General features: G+C 39.0%; 1 pseudogene; it reads left to right on the top strand.

Moving 5' to 3' along the window:
* The first annotated feature begins 1,471 nt into the window (after positions 1–1,471).
* Positions 1,472–2,734, top strand: LOC143565483 (delta(12) fatty acid desaturase DES8.11 pseudogene; annotated as a pseudogene).
* Positions 2,735–15,356: the final 12,622 nt, after the last annotated feature.

Here is a 15,356-nt window from a genome sequence, read left to right as displayed (position 1 = left end):
TGGCGCCAATGAAGAAACACTAATCGACCCCGACAGACTACGGATAATCTGGGGGTTAAATAGATGTTTCCCACGAGGATGAGGTCCAGCAAAGAAAGTTGTTCTTCAGGTGACCTGCAAAACAGACACCGTAAGCTCGTCACTGAGAAGGGGGGGGGGTTCCTCCTTGTGACCACCATCCGGCGTGAGAATCAGACTAGATTGCTCTGAATATAAGTGTATATTAAGAGATTGCTAGAGAAGATAAGATAATGAGATATCAGATGATGTCCTTACCATTCCAAGGTGTTGGAGTATTTATAGCCGAAGGTAGGTTTCCAAGAAGGTACAGCCGGCTGAATAGTATCCCTGTTCTACCAACAGTGGGCTACGCACAAGCCATGCTGGTTGGTGGATAGGCTGCGGCCGATAGTGACAAGGCCGGCTGCACTGTTCCACCAACTGTAGGCTACGCACGTCCCACAGTGAGGGTTGGTGAGTAGGCAGCGGCTAATAGTGACAAACAGTACTAGAGGGTGCTCCTCCTCGTACTGTTGTCGGTGAGCTGTCACCCTGTGATTGGTTCATGGGCTGTTTTGGTCAGATCGTCTATTTTGCCCATACCTTGGCAGGTATAGTACAAAAGATCTTCCAGAAGCATACGGACTGGCTCATTTGGGCGGGAGTATTCCCGCCTTGCTCATTCCTTCAGGTGACATTACTGAAGTATCGAGTTAGTGCCTTGTGCGTGTAGCCTTGCTATCAGTGCTGGTAGCCTTCCCTGATGGCTTGTATCCGCAGCTGCGGGAACAAGCGGGGTACTTCACCATTGGGAGGCTTTCCCTGCGGGAACAGCTGGCGTACTGCGCGTAAGGTCTTCTCTGAGCATGGTGGGTCCTGCGGAAGCAGTTGGTCCTTGCGCAGACGTTCCTTTTCAAGGTGAGTCTTGCGGGTCCAACTGGGCTCTGCTGGGACCTACCTCTTCATGGAGGTATTGGAGTTAGCATTTTTAAACGTTTACGATTTTTTTTTGTCGCGTACCCAGAGACTTAAGGTTTTTTTCGTCATCTATCCGATGCAAGGCACGCGTTCTAAACAATAGTTCAGTTTTAATTTGTATCTCAAGTATTGAAAAATTTCCTATGAAAAGACAATTAATGCAGCTACTTAGGTTTATTTAATTAAGCAGCCAATATATAATAAAAATTATAAAAGTATTGTAATTCCGGTGGAAAGTTAGTATATCCTAAAAAATGATTTATTATTTAATATTTATAACTACACCAAGTGGCCGGTAGTTGGTGATTAAAATAGTCAGCAAGTGCATGCAACCGAACTAGCGGCAGCTTATAAAAACGAGGCGCGCAATGAGAACCCCAAACCAAACAGACACCTTCAGAAGAGAACTCAAACAGCATCTCTCCGTGAGGTCTCACTTTCTTTCTTGAGCTTTTAGTTACTGTAACTTATCTCTAATTTAATTAGTACACACATATCTTATGGTGTTGGTTTTATTATGCATGCAGGTTAACTGATACCGATCGAACAACATGGGTGCAGGTGGTCGGATGTCAGATCCATCTGAGACCAAAGACATCCTGGAACGTGTCCCAGTTGATCCACCGTTCACGCTAAGTGATCTAAAGAAAGCAATCCCTGCCCATTGCTTTGAACGATCGGTCATCCGTTCATCTTACTATGTTGTTCATGATCTCATTGTTGCCTATGTGTTCTACTACCTTGCCGACAATTATATTCCTCTTCTTCCTGCTCCTTTGGCTTACATAGCATGGCCGGTTTACTGGTTCTGTCAAGCTAGCATCCTCACTGGCCTATGGGTCATCGGTCATGAATGCGGTCACCACGCGTTTAGTGAGCACCAGTGGATTGATGACGCCGTTGGATTCGTCCTCCACTCGGCTCTCTTCACCCCTTATTTCTCTTGGAAATATAGCCATCGAAACCACCACGCCAACACCAACTCACTTGATAACGACGAAGTTTACATTCCTAAACGCAAGTCCAAAGTTAGGTGGTACGCAACGCTATTTAACAACCCACCTGGTCGAGTCTTCACTTTGATTTTCAGGTTGACTTTAGGGTTTCCTTTATACCTCTTAACTAATATTTCTGGCAAGAAATATGAGCGATTCGCCAACCACTTTGACCCCCTAAGCCCCATTTTCACCGAGCGAGAGCGGATTCAGGTTGTTGTATCAGATCTTGGGATGCTTGCCCTCTTTTATGCAATTAAGCTTATGGTAGCAGCAAAGGGGGCAACATGGGTAGCATGCATGTATGGTGTCCCTGTGCTAGGTGTGCATGTGTTCTTTGTTTTGATCACATATTTGCACCATACCCATCTCTCATTACCTCACTATGATTCAACTGAATGGAACTGGATTAGAGGGGCCTTGTCAACAATCGATAGGGACTTCGGCTTCTTGAATAGAGTTTTCCATGATGTTACGCATACTCATGTGTTACACCATTTGATCTCATACATTCCACATTATCATGCAAAGGAGGCAAGGGATGCAATCAAGCCAATCTTGGGCGAGTATTATAAGATCGATAGGACCCCCATTTTCAAGGCAATGTATAGAGAGGCCAAGGAATGCATCTACATAGAGCCGGATGAAGATAGCCAGCACAAAGGTGTTTTCTGGTACCATAAAATGTAATCAGTGTGTCCAATGTTGTTTTCTCTAGAATAAGGTTGTTATGGCCCAATCGTGCATACTAAATTATGTAATGGTGTTTGCGTGAAGTTTCTTCCTTTTATTCTTCTTAAGTATACCTATCATATCTAATTTTACGTAATGCGCGCATATATATGCAAGTGGCACCAGCTTAATGAGATATATTATATATGAAATCATTTAAATTGCAAACCACCAATAGTTTTCCATCCGCTAAGTAGCTGATGTAGAGTGCAAAGTGGCACTATCGTTATGATCGGTGTCAAAAGGCTGGTAAAAAAACAAAAATTTAATTAGTGTCCTTAATCACCTTAACTAGTTAGGTCAAGTAGGGTATCAAACATTGAAGGGTAAGTGGTCAGTGTTTAAATTATTTGATTTTAACCATTATGAAGTTTATTATTAAATTATGAAGTACGCAAATTTGAGTACAGAACAAATGAGCTGATTTTGATTTGGAAGTAACCAAACATTTAAGCAAGTTGTAAACAATTGATCTAAAGCAAGTTACACCCAAGGTTCAAGCATGCACTCATATAGCCCAAGTAGTCGTGTGGCTTTTTAACATATCCTAGATCAGAACACCACCAGTCATGTCCATTAATCGCAACTGGTAACCTAAGGTTCCTTTACAGATTAACTCACAAAAGCATGCAATATAACCTAGTAACTATCAAACCCCATGCAAGCAAGTATTACTGCCATCTCCACTTTGGTGGGATGGTAAAGGCTTTGGCCTTTGGGTGAGAGGTCCAGGGTTCGATTCCTGGCAATGGTGGTATATTGTAAATAGTAGGAGGAAAGCTTTAACATTCAAAAAAAAAAGAAGCAAGTATTACTGAAGGTGTCAAAATAAACGTCATGAATGGAATATACCTAGATTGGATAATTGATAAACAATACATGCTATCATTAAACAACCAAACACGATTCGGTACATAACATGAAAGAAACTGAAAGGATACAATACTCTATACCTGGGAATTAGGGGTGTTAATTAAATCCGAAATCTGAACCAGAACTAATACCTGAATAATTAGATCCGAATTCTTATTTGGATATTCGGATTGGATCAATCCGAACATCTGAATAATTAACTCGGATCAGATTCGGATAAAGATTTAAAAAAAGAAATTCAGATTGTTCAGATTTTTCGTATATCTGAATAATCCGAATAAATAACACGTGTTAATTATTTTGAAGTTTGGCTTTATTTGTGTACTGTTTTAATTTTTAGAATTATAATAGATCATGTATTTAATTAAACTTTTATTTGAAGTCTGACTTTTCTTTATATATGTTTTATTTTAATTTTCTGGTTTTGTATTTTTGTTTGATGAGACGTTTATTTGAATGTTTGTCATATGGTTTATTTCGGGTTATTCTGATTATTTCGAATTACCCAAATCCGATTTGAATCCATCCGAAACCAATTCGGATCGGATAGGAATACCCCTAATTCGAATTAGATCTGATTTTGCATAGGGTCCTAAAAATTTCAAATATGAAAAATCCAAACCGAATAATTCGTTATCCGATCCGATGAACACCCCTACTATAAATGACTCAAAAGAGATTAGCTGCTCATGGTTTTCATTAAATCTTCAATTCTTTATTAGAAGGCCACAAGGATTGATTGAGAGATGCTTGGAGGCCCTGGAATTTGTCTATCTTTGCCCAAGAGCGGATGGGAGTTGTGGTAATGAATTAGAGTTTAGAAAAAAAAAATTTGTCACGAGGGACAAAATGTTTGAGCCCTTCATTTTCCATCTTCTGGTTGCCTCGTCTGTCACGAGGGAATTGCTTAACTGGCTCGCGTGTCGCTAGGGCGCTCGCTTGTCGATATGATTTACTTAACTCCCTTGCGTGTCGCTAGGGACACGTTTTGGCATATTTTAGTTTTCTTTTTATAAGTTATAATCCAGGACACGCGCATATCTTCCTTGATCTTCCCGAGACTTCATATCATGCATGTAAATGCCTCCATTATGCTTCTTTAATGCTTAATGATCTTAAACACAAAAGCATTTTTGAAGTACTATACTTCTAACAATAAACTAACGACAATAAAGTAACATAAAATAGAAAACTTATACCTAACCATCATCTTCCCACATTCAATGTTGGCTTGTCCCTCTTACATGCGGGTGTTCTTGATCATAAAAAGGTGCGTGACGGTCCTTTTCTTAGATTTTCGTTTCCCTGTCTCACAAATAAAAATAAAAATATAATAAATATTAAAAGTATGTTGCATGTGACAAGGATGGGTATGGTAGTGTTGGGGATAAAAATATATTTGTGTAAAAACTAATGTGATATGTTGATTAAGCCTATATGTGAAAAGAATGACTTGTAGTGTTAGAGACGGTCTTTAGAAATGAGCAGTAGGAATGGTGACCAACATCTACCTAGGGATATACATTAAATATGTGAGAAAATCCACAAAATGTCTTACTTTTATATTAACTAAATCTAAGGGCATACACAACGATGCATATGTGGCAAATTTTGTTCTTCAAGGACTACACCCCAAACCAAGCTCACCATTATAGCCCCTGTTGCTAGGTTCATCTGCTAGGTTAGCTCGGATTTACACACCAAGGTCTGACTTCCCCTCTTACACACACACATACATATACATAATATTTTTCATGGATTTTGTGGGGTTTTGTTACGTGACAATCGACAATTTTCATGTTAACTCAGTGTAATAAACTCCGTTATCTCTGTTAACTCGGTTATGACACACACATACATGTCACATGATCACACACACAAGTTTGTCCACGAACGTTGGTGGTCTAATAAAAGTAACAAGTATGGATAAATACTAACAAGATATATTATATGAATTATGTGCTATGTGTTTATATATGAACCTTACATGCTATACTTGTTACGTGTTGAAGTATAACGCGTGCCTATACGAAATGTTGTTTCATGCCATGATACATGTATACATGTTTATAATTATGTTATTGTATAAAAAAATAGTTAACAAGATATTAAAGTAAAGCTATTAGTGTAGATCATTTAGTACGCTATTTATGGAAGGGATTATTATCAAGTTACGACGCATTAAGATCATATTTAACACAAATAGGTTACTAAACCCATGGCTAACTCTCCTTTCCCTTTCCTTTCTCTTTTGGAAGAAAATACACACACATAATTGGATTGGTAATTGGTCTCAAGAACACACACATTTCTTTGATTTGGATCAGGAACTTTGCATACGAGGCTTAGTGTAATTGATTTTTTTCCAAACATCAAGTAAGTGATTGTTATTATGATCTATTGTTCATGCTTTGTAATTAGGAATACGAGGATATGATCCAAATGTTTATAAACAAATATAATCATGCCAAAATTTAAGGATTAATCATGTAAACGTATGTATCGTGGATAGATTGTGATTGTTGGTTAAAAAAACAATTTTGATGATGATTATTTACTGTTGATGGATTGCTACTAGTAATGAAATTATGTTATTCGTATTGATCATTATTTAGTCGGCTGAAATATGCATATTGTGTTAACATTTCAAATATATTTTTTTCTCGTTTGACATTTATTTAAACTATAACGACAATTATCATTAATGCTATAATTACAATGACTATGTATGCTACCTAAACTATTAACGAATTTATAACTGATAGTTTTTGTATCAAACTAGTGAGTTTACCCGGCACGTTGCACCGGGTAGTTGGGATATGTTTGTTGGGTTCTATACGGGTGTAGCCCCGGCCCGTCTTGGGTTGGGCGGTTGAAGACTTGAAGGGTTGAATGGGCTGGCCCCCCACTCAACTTTAGTGGCTCGTTTATTTTATTTATTGTAACTTGTGGAGAAAGAAATAAACCCTAGTTAGTCTCCCTATATAAACCATATTGTATCTTGTAATTTCTCGAGCACCTCAATAAAAGAAAAGACCCTGTTCGTTGCCCGTGGACGTAGGTTACTCACCGTGACCGAACCACGTAAATCCCGTGTTCCTATCTTTACTGCTTTACGATTATTATTATTGTTTGTTTGCATCTGTGTGTTCATGAAAGCTACTGCCACCACCATCTAATATTATTATTATATTGCAATTGTCTTGTAACAATTAGTGGTGATTTGCTTGTGAGAAACCTACGCCGCCAAAGAGATTCTATTGGTTCTTGCTTTTTGTGTTGCAAGAGATTTACTACTGCCATCGTCCACATAATTGGTTATTATTAATTCAAGTGCATATGTTGAATTAATAGAAACAGAAGCCGACGCTGTTAAGGATATTGTCGCTGACCAACTTTGTTTCAGGTTATTTAGTTTTGTCATTTATTCCGTTGCGTTTACTCGTCTCGTATTATTATTCGTTTTATAAATCAATTAGAAATACCGTTAAGTTCTTAAGGCTCGAGCCGTTGTATTGTATTGATTTCTGTTACCCTATCCGACTCCTTTCGGGTCAGCCGCGTACACGTAATACCTAACAAGTGGTATCAGAGCTAGTGTTGGCTCTCACTCTTTGATCTCCGGTATTATGGCTGATGAGGGTAAAACGAAAATCGAGAAGTTTGATGGACAAAACTTTGGATGGTGGAAGATGCAAATTACGGATTTGCTGATACAGAAGGATTTGGATGTGGCTTTGGAGGAACCGTCTGAGAAGATTACAGATGAGTGGAAAGCTATTGACAAGAAGGCGAAGTCAACGATTAGGCTTGCCTTGTCTATGAACGTGGCGTACAACATCTTAGACGAAACCACGGCGCGTGGAATCATGGAGGCGTTGTCAAACATGTATGAGAAACCATCGTCTGCAAACAAGGTGTTCCTAATCCGAGAGTTGGTTAACACACGCATGAAAGAGGGAGGCTCTGTTACCGAACACATATACACCTTCAATTCTCACCTGAGACGTTTATCATCGGTGAAGTTCAAGAGTGATGATGAATTGCAAGCTTGCCAACTTTTATCTTCATTACCTGACAGTTGGTCAGGAACAATCACTGCAGTCACCAGTTCAGTTGGATCGGATCCTTTGACTTTTAACAAAGTTCGTGACTTGATTTTGAATGAAGATTCTAGAAGGAGGAATAATGGAGAATCATCAAGCACTTTGCTAAGTGCTGAAGGTAGAGGGCGGAGCAAGAACAGAGGAGGCAACAGGGGTAGATCAAAATCCAGAAAAAGAAGCAAGTCTAGGCCAAGAAAAGATATTACTTGCTGGAATTGCCAGGAGAATGGGCATTTCAGAAGTCAGTGTACTAACCCTCCGACACCTCAACAGAAAAAGGAAGTAAATTCTACTTCGGAAGTAAATGCTGCTACAAAAGAAGTTTCAGATGATGAAGCCCTACTCTGCTGTGTTGAGAACACAGTTGAGTCTTGGATCATGGACTCCGGTGCGTCTTTCCATGCTACGTTTAGCACAAAGAGCCTTAAGAATATCAGAACAGGAAACTTTGGCAAAGTTCGTTTGGCGAATGATGAGGCTCTAGACATTACCGGGATTGGGGATATCGACTTGAAGACTCCTTTAGGAACTACATGGACTCTGAAAGATGTCAGAATAATTCCTAGATTAAGGAAGATGTTGATTTCTATTGGGCAGCTTGACGATCAAGGTTATGGTGTTACTTTTGGAGGAGGGCAATGGAAGGTCATAAAGGGTAACTTGGTAATTGCTCGTGGGAAGAAAAAGGGTACGTTGTACATGGAAGAAATCTTAGCGGGAGAGGTAAATTCAGTGGCTAGTGGACCGAGTCCATTATGTTTGTGGTATCAACGACTCGGTCATATGAGTGAGAAGGGTTTGAAGATACTGGCAGAGAAAGGTAAATTCCCTAATTTGAAAAAGGTGGAACTTGATACAGGGTTCTGTGAACCGTGTGTGCTTGGCAAGAAGAAACGGGTCACCTTTGTAAAATCTGGAAAAACACTTAAAGCAGAGAAGCTTGAGCTTGTTCATACTGATGTGTATGGACCAACACCAGTATCATCATTAGGAGGCTCCAACTACTACGTCACTTTCATTGATGATGCTACACGGAAGCTATGGATCTATTTTCTCAAAAACAAGTTCGAGGTATTTGATGTTTTCAAGAAATGGAAGGCAGCCGTGGAGATGGAAACGAATCTAAAAGTGAAGTGTTTAAAGTCTGACAATGGCGGGGAGTACATCAGCAAGGAATTCGTTAATTACTGTGCTGAGAATGGTATAAAGATGATTAATATCGTTCCTGGTACGCCACAGCAGAATGGAGTAGCCGAAAGAATTAATAGGACAATGAATGAAAGAGCTAAGGCAATGAGGTTAAATGTAGGGCTTCCAAAGACTTTATGGGCAGATGCAGTTAACACTGCTGCATATCTTATAAATAGAGGACCGTCAGTTCCTCTTGGATTCAGAATTCCAGAGGAAGTATGGAGTGGAAAAGAGATTTCATTCAAACATCTTAAAGTGTTCGGTTGTGATGCTTACGTTGGGATAAAAGACACCGAGAGGGACAAGCTTGACCCTAAGGCGAAGAAGTGTACTTTTATAGGCTATGGTGATGCGAAGATGGGCTATAGGCTTTGGGATCCAGAGGTCAGAAAAGTATGCAGGGCTCGTGATCCGGTGTTTAATGAAGTAGGACTTTACAAAGATAGAAAGTCATTCACACAAGAAGTTGATAAAGAACAAGTAGAGTTTGAAAATACAAGTGAGAAAGTTGATAGTCAGAGTTCAGAAACATCAGAAGAAGAGGTTGAGGAAGAAAATGCAGATGAATTTGAGGATTTCTCTGACAGTGGGAGTTCAGAGTCTAATACTGAACAGTCTCCACTGGAACAAGAAATGGTTACTCCTCAGCTAGAGGTTAGGAGGTCTTCCAGAACCATTAGACCTCCTAAGAGGTATTCCCCTTCTGTTAATTACCTTCTACTGACAGAGAACGGTGAACCACAGTGTTACTCTGAAGTAATGAGTTTGAAAGACTCGTCTCAGTGGGAGCGAGCTATGAGAGAAGAGATGGATTCACTAAACAAGAACAAGACTTGGGTTCTTACACCGCTTCCAACCGGGAAGAAAGCTCTTCAGAATCGATGGGTATTCAGGATCAAGGACGAAAGTGATGATACAAAGAGATACAAAGCACGATTGGTAGTGAAAGGGTTCCAACAAAAGCATGGGGTTGATTATAATGAGATATTTTCTCCTGTGGTAAAAATGACTACAATCAGACTGGTGCTTAGTATTGTGGCTGCAGAAAACTTACATCTGGAGCAGCTGGATGTGAAGACAGCTTTTCTGCATGGTGATCTTGAGGAGGATATCTACATGGCACAGCCAGAGGGGTTTCAAACAGTTGGTAAAGAAAACATGGTGTGCAAGTTAAAGAAGAGTCTTTATGGATTGAAGCAGGCGCCCAGGCAGTGGTATATCAAGTTTGATGACTTTATGGGCAGGAATGGATATAAAAGATGTGAGATGGACCACTGCTGCTATCTCAAGAATTTCGATAGTTCCTATATCCTTCTACTGCTGTATGTAGATGATATGCTGATTGCCGGTTCAGACATGTTGGAGATTAATAAGTTGAAGCGACAAATGTCTGAAGAATTTGAAATGAAAGATTTAGGTCCAGCCAAGCAAATTCTTGGCATGAGCATCACCAGAAACAAGAAGGACAGTTCTCTAACTTTATCTCAGGAGAAATATATTTGGAAAGTTTTAGAGAAGTTCAACATGAGCGATGAGAAAACCACTACTCGAAGTACACCTATGGGTAGTCATATTAAACTTTCTAAGGATCAGTCTCCTAGTACTGATGGAGAAAAGGCAGGGATGGCAAAGATTCCTTATGCATCTGCAGTGGGTAGTCTTATGTATGCAATGGTGAGCACGAGACCTGATATTGCTCACGCAGTGGGAGTTATTAGCAGGTTCATGTCAAATCCAGGGAAAGCACATTGGGAAGCAGTGAAGTGGCTGCTTAGGTACCTAAAGGGAACTTCAAAGATGGCCTTATGTTTTAAAGGCAAAGACGCAATTCTTAAAGGGTTTTCAGATGCTGACTTAGGTGGGTGCAAAGAGACTTATAAGAGTACTATGGGATATGTGTTCACTATGGGGGACACTACAATCTATTGGAAATCTAGACTGCAGAAGAGTGTGGCACTCTCAACCACAGAAGCTGAGTATATGGCAGCTGCTGAAGTGAGTAAGGAGCTTGTTTGGTTGAGGACGTTCTTAGAGGAGTTAGGCAGGGAACAAACATATTATCCGTTGTACTGTGATAATGAAAGTGCTGTGAAATTAGCCAAGAATCCTGTGTATCATGGTAAAACGAAGCACATTCATATGCGTTATCATTTCATTCGGGGTTTAGTCAGTGATGGGACTATTCGGTTGAACAATATTAGGGGAGACAGGAATCCGGCAGATATGTTTACCAAGGTTGTGACCTTGGACAAACTGAAGCTCTGTGTAGCTTCAGTTGGTCTCCAGGAATAATGTTTAGGAGTTGGCGACGAACAGGTGGAAGACATGGTATATATTGAAGACTAAAGATTACTGGTACAGGTTGGTTTACATGTAGAGCAAGTGAAGACGTTCCGAGGCTCCAAGTGGGAGATTGTTGGGTTCTATACGGGTGTAGCCCCGGCCCGTCTTGGGTTGGGCGGTTGAAGACTTGAAGGATTGAATGGGCTGGCCCCCCACTCAACTTTAGTGGCCCGTTTATTTTATTTCTTGTAACTTGTGGAGAAAGAAATAAACCCTAGTTAGCCTCCCTATATAAACCATAGTGTATCTTGTAATTTCTCGAGCACCTCAATAAAAGAAGAGACCCTGTTCGTTGCCCGTGGACGTAGGTTACTCACCGTGACCGAACCACGTAAATCCCGTGTTCCTATCTTTACTGCTTTACTGCTTTACGATTATTATTATTGTTTGTTTGCATCTGTGTGTTCATGAAAGCTACTGCCACCACCATCTAATATTATTATTATATTGCAATTGTCTTGTAACAATTAGTGGTGATTTGCTTGTGAGAAACCTACGCCGCCAAAGAGATTCTATTGGTTCTTGCTTTTTGTGTTGCAAGAGATTTACTACTGCCATCGTCCACATAATTGGTTATTATTAATTCAAGTGCATATGTTGAATTAATAGAAACAGAAGCCGACGCTGTTAAGGATATTGTCGCTGACCAACTTTGTTTCAGGTTATTTAGTTTTGTCATTTATTCCGTTGCGTTTACTCGTCTCGTATTATTATTCGTTTTAGAAATCAATTAGAAATACCGTTAAGTTCTTAAGGCCCGAGCCGTTGTATTGTATTGATTTCTGTTACCCTATCCGACTCCTTTCGGGTCAGCCGCGTACACGTAATACCTAACAATGTTTTTGTACCCGGCACATTGTGGTGGTGCATTAATGTGGATTCGATCGGTATGGGCTATGTTCATTAAGATACGGACACTAAATTAAAAAAATAATATGCACGTTAACGCAGAAAACTGTAGCAACAATTGCATATCTAAAAATTAACATATTAAAAAGTTTGTAACGGTAACGACACTGAATTTCCCTTTCATGCGCGTTGTGTGACGAATTTATACGATAAAGACATGGGCATTGCGGTGGCGTGTCACCGTGAATTCAGTCGGTATTGGCTATGTTCATTACGATACGGGAACTATACCTAAAAAATGAATTCGTCAATTTAATATATTAAAAATAAAAAACGAAAAAAAGTAACAGCACTAGTATACCCTATTATAAAAAATTAACATATTTAAAGCAATGTCCATTCGACCAGTTAAACCCGAGTCTCGCACAGGTGAGTTGACGCGTATGCGCTCGGTACCGGTTACATTCGTAATGGTAAATAATTAAACCCAATAAAAGAAATCCGTCGAATTAACATATATAAAAAATTAAAATATTTAAGACAATGTTTATTCAGTTGGTAAACCCGAACGTTGAAACTCGGGCTTTGATAAAACCAGGGTGTTATCAGTCCCTAATGTTGTGGCGGTGAATAGGTAAACTCAAGTGTAGCAGCAATGAGTCGACGTGACCTCGGTCGATTACAGTTACGTACGCTACGACATCAGAATTAAAACCAAAATAAAAAAAAAAACATAAAGAATGTTGATTACAATTACACACGTTACCGTATCGGAATTAAAACTTATTAAAATAAAAACATAAAAGATTTGTGCCACTTGGTCCAATAGGAACTCAAGCGGCAGCAAACTCCTTCTTTATAATAATAATAATAATAATAATAGTAATATATATACATAATATATGTAAGTTTAAATTAGTTGGTTTAAGATATTAAGTTTCAATTATATTTAGATCACTCCTCAAACCTTAAAGACCAATATGCAAATTGTTCTTGTCCTTCCTTCTTCCTCGCCATAACACCTAATCGAACTCAAGCCCCCCCCAAATTCCGGAGACATCTTTGTTGGTTGAAAAATTAACTTGTTACAACGTTAGTCAATGATTAACTTGAAATTAAACCTTAAACGACTGTTATACAAATCAATTTCACTAGTAAACTACGTATAACTTAGTCATAACTATCCATTAATCAAGAAACTTGAAATCCGATAGTAATCAAGCAATTATATGTGAAATTGGACCTATAAATACACTCCCAAACCCTTTGACGATTCACTAGCATCCTTTTTCAATCCCAATTCCTCACAACATCCCATCTGCATTTGAATCAAAGTATCATCTTATCATCTGATCAAAAGCCCTTTGTCAATTGCGATTGACAGAGGCATTTGATGATCTGATTTAAGGGATCTAAGATCTAGGGCTCATATAAAGAATTTAGGGATAAATTGGGACGTGTATACAAATAATCAGAACTTGAAAATAAACGTGTTACTTGTTAGGGCTCGGATTTTCGGTATCTCAGCAAACATTATGTTCAGAACTACTCCAGGATGTGATATCCTCCAAGGTAACATGTATCCTAAATATGTTATATAACTAACAAATCGTTCGCAGCCTTTCCTTGTTTATCAGGTCAAAGACCGTTGCTATGATTTCCCGAAGACTCGCACTTTCAGTTAATAGACCGTGGAAGTAAAGGAAACGTGCTCATTAAGGGGATTAACAGCTAATTGGATTTAGTCCATAGTTTCTTAAATTATAGGCCATATTGTTAGCTTTATTTTTGTATAAATAGAGCACTACTCGGATCAAACAACACACACTCTAGACACACGAGACTTACTAGTACTCGCAATCTCTGTAATCAAGATCGAGTTTTAGCTCCACACTTGTAGTCACTTTGTTATTAATAAATCGGTGGTGAAAGTTTTCACCACCCGGGGTTTTTTTCTTGTTATCCTAAGGATAACAGGTTTTTTCCTCGCAACAAATCTCTGTGTTCAAGTCATATTTACAAGCACCTAGTCCCATTTTACTAATTTGGTTGTAAAATCGTGTTTGTCAATTTTTTACTAAAACAATTTGGTGCCCACCATGGGGCTACGGTGCTTCAATCCTTGAAATCCATTTATTTCATTTTCAATCACTTTCATTCTCTTTACAATGGCTTCACAACCAAAAACCAGTTCAGTCTTTGCTCCGGTGGTCACCGCTGCTTCAAATGTCAACCCAGGACCTCCACCAGTGCCGAAGAAGAACACTTAGCCCATAGGAGATGTGACATTTGAGCTAAAACAAGGTACACCTCAGTATGTATTTACCGATTAAGCAAATAAACGCCTTTTGCGTAACAAACGAACGATTAACCGAACGGGTCGGGTTATGACCCAGATATCTCTGGGGGGCCATTTATAAGTGATATACGTTTAATACAAGCTAAAACATTAGAAATATGGCCTTAGTTTGATAGCAAACAAGTTAAACGAAAATATGCTCGTTTAACTACCCGCTATTGATTTAAACGCAAAAGATAGTTACAAACCAAGCATTGTATCATTCGTTAAGCCGAAAAAGACTTACCAAACACTTATTTGAAATGTTTTAAGCGATCCATGAAAATATTTTTGATTTTTACAAACATATAGTATGCTTTTATAATTTTACACAAAACTAGCCGAAAAACACTTGTTTTCGCGCTGTTTAACGCACCCGATAGGTTTTTCGCGCCAAAAAAAACCGAACCCGAACTAAATTTGGACCGGGATTTTCGTATTTGGGCTTCAGAAATCAGAAACTTGGGCCAAAATGGGGCCAAAATGGGCCCATGGACTTCCGATCGACCAGCAGCCACCCCTCCTTTTTATTCTTTCACATTTAAACTAGATCCAAGATATTTTCAACATTATTTCTTGAAAACTCTGGACATAAGCTCTGTTCCAGCCAGAAAACCTTCAAACCCTAAGGTAAGGGCTTAAATAAGTAGCTTTTGTACTTGTTTAAACTTGTTTAATACCATAAAAACATGTCTTGGTTACTAAAAATCATTCATAACCTTTTAAAAATCCTAAAAATAGTCCATAAACATGTTTTGATCATAAGCACGGTAAGGAACCTGTTTTGATAGTTTTTTTTGGCCATAAACACGGATTAAAGGGTTGAAACGACGTTTTTACGGTTCAAAAGTTCGTTTTTGTGCACTAGCCGAAACCCTAAGTTAAGGGCTGTTATGTTGATGAAATATTGATTGGTTTGTGATATAGGACTTGTATCTAGCTTGCTTAGAA

The sequence above is a fragment of the Bidens hawaiensis genome, unplaced genomic scaffold (assembly GCF_021521415.1).
Source record: "Bidens hawaiensis isolate Kalapana, Puna unplaced genomic scaffold, B.hawaiensis_p1.1 tig00001206_1, whole genome shotgun sequence".
NCBI classification, from domain to species: domain Eukaryota; kingdom Viridiplantae; phylum Streptophyta; class Magnoliopsida; order Asterales; family Asteraceae; genus Bidens; species Bidens hawaiensis.
Note: the sequence above shows the minus strand (reverse complement) of the source record. Positions and strands in the feature narration are given on the sequence as shown.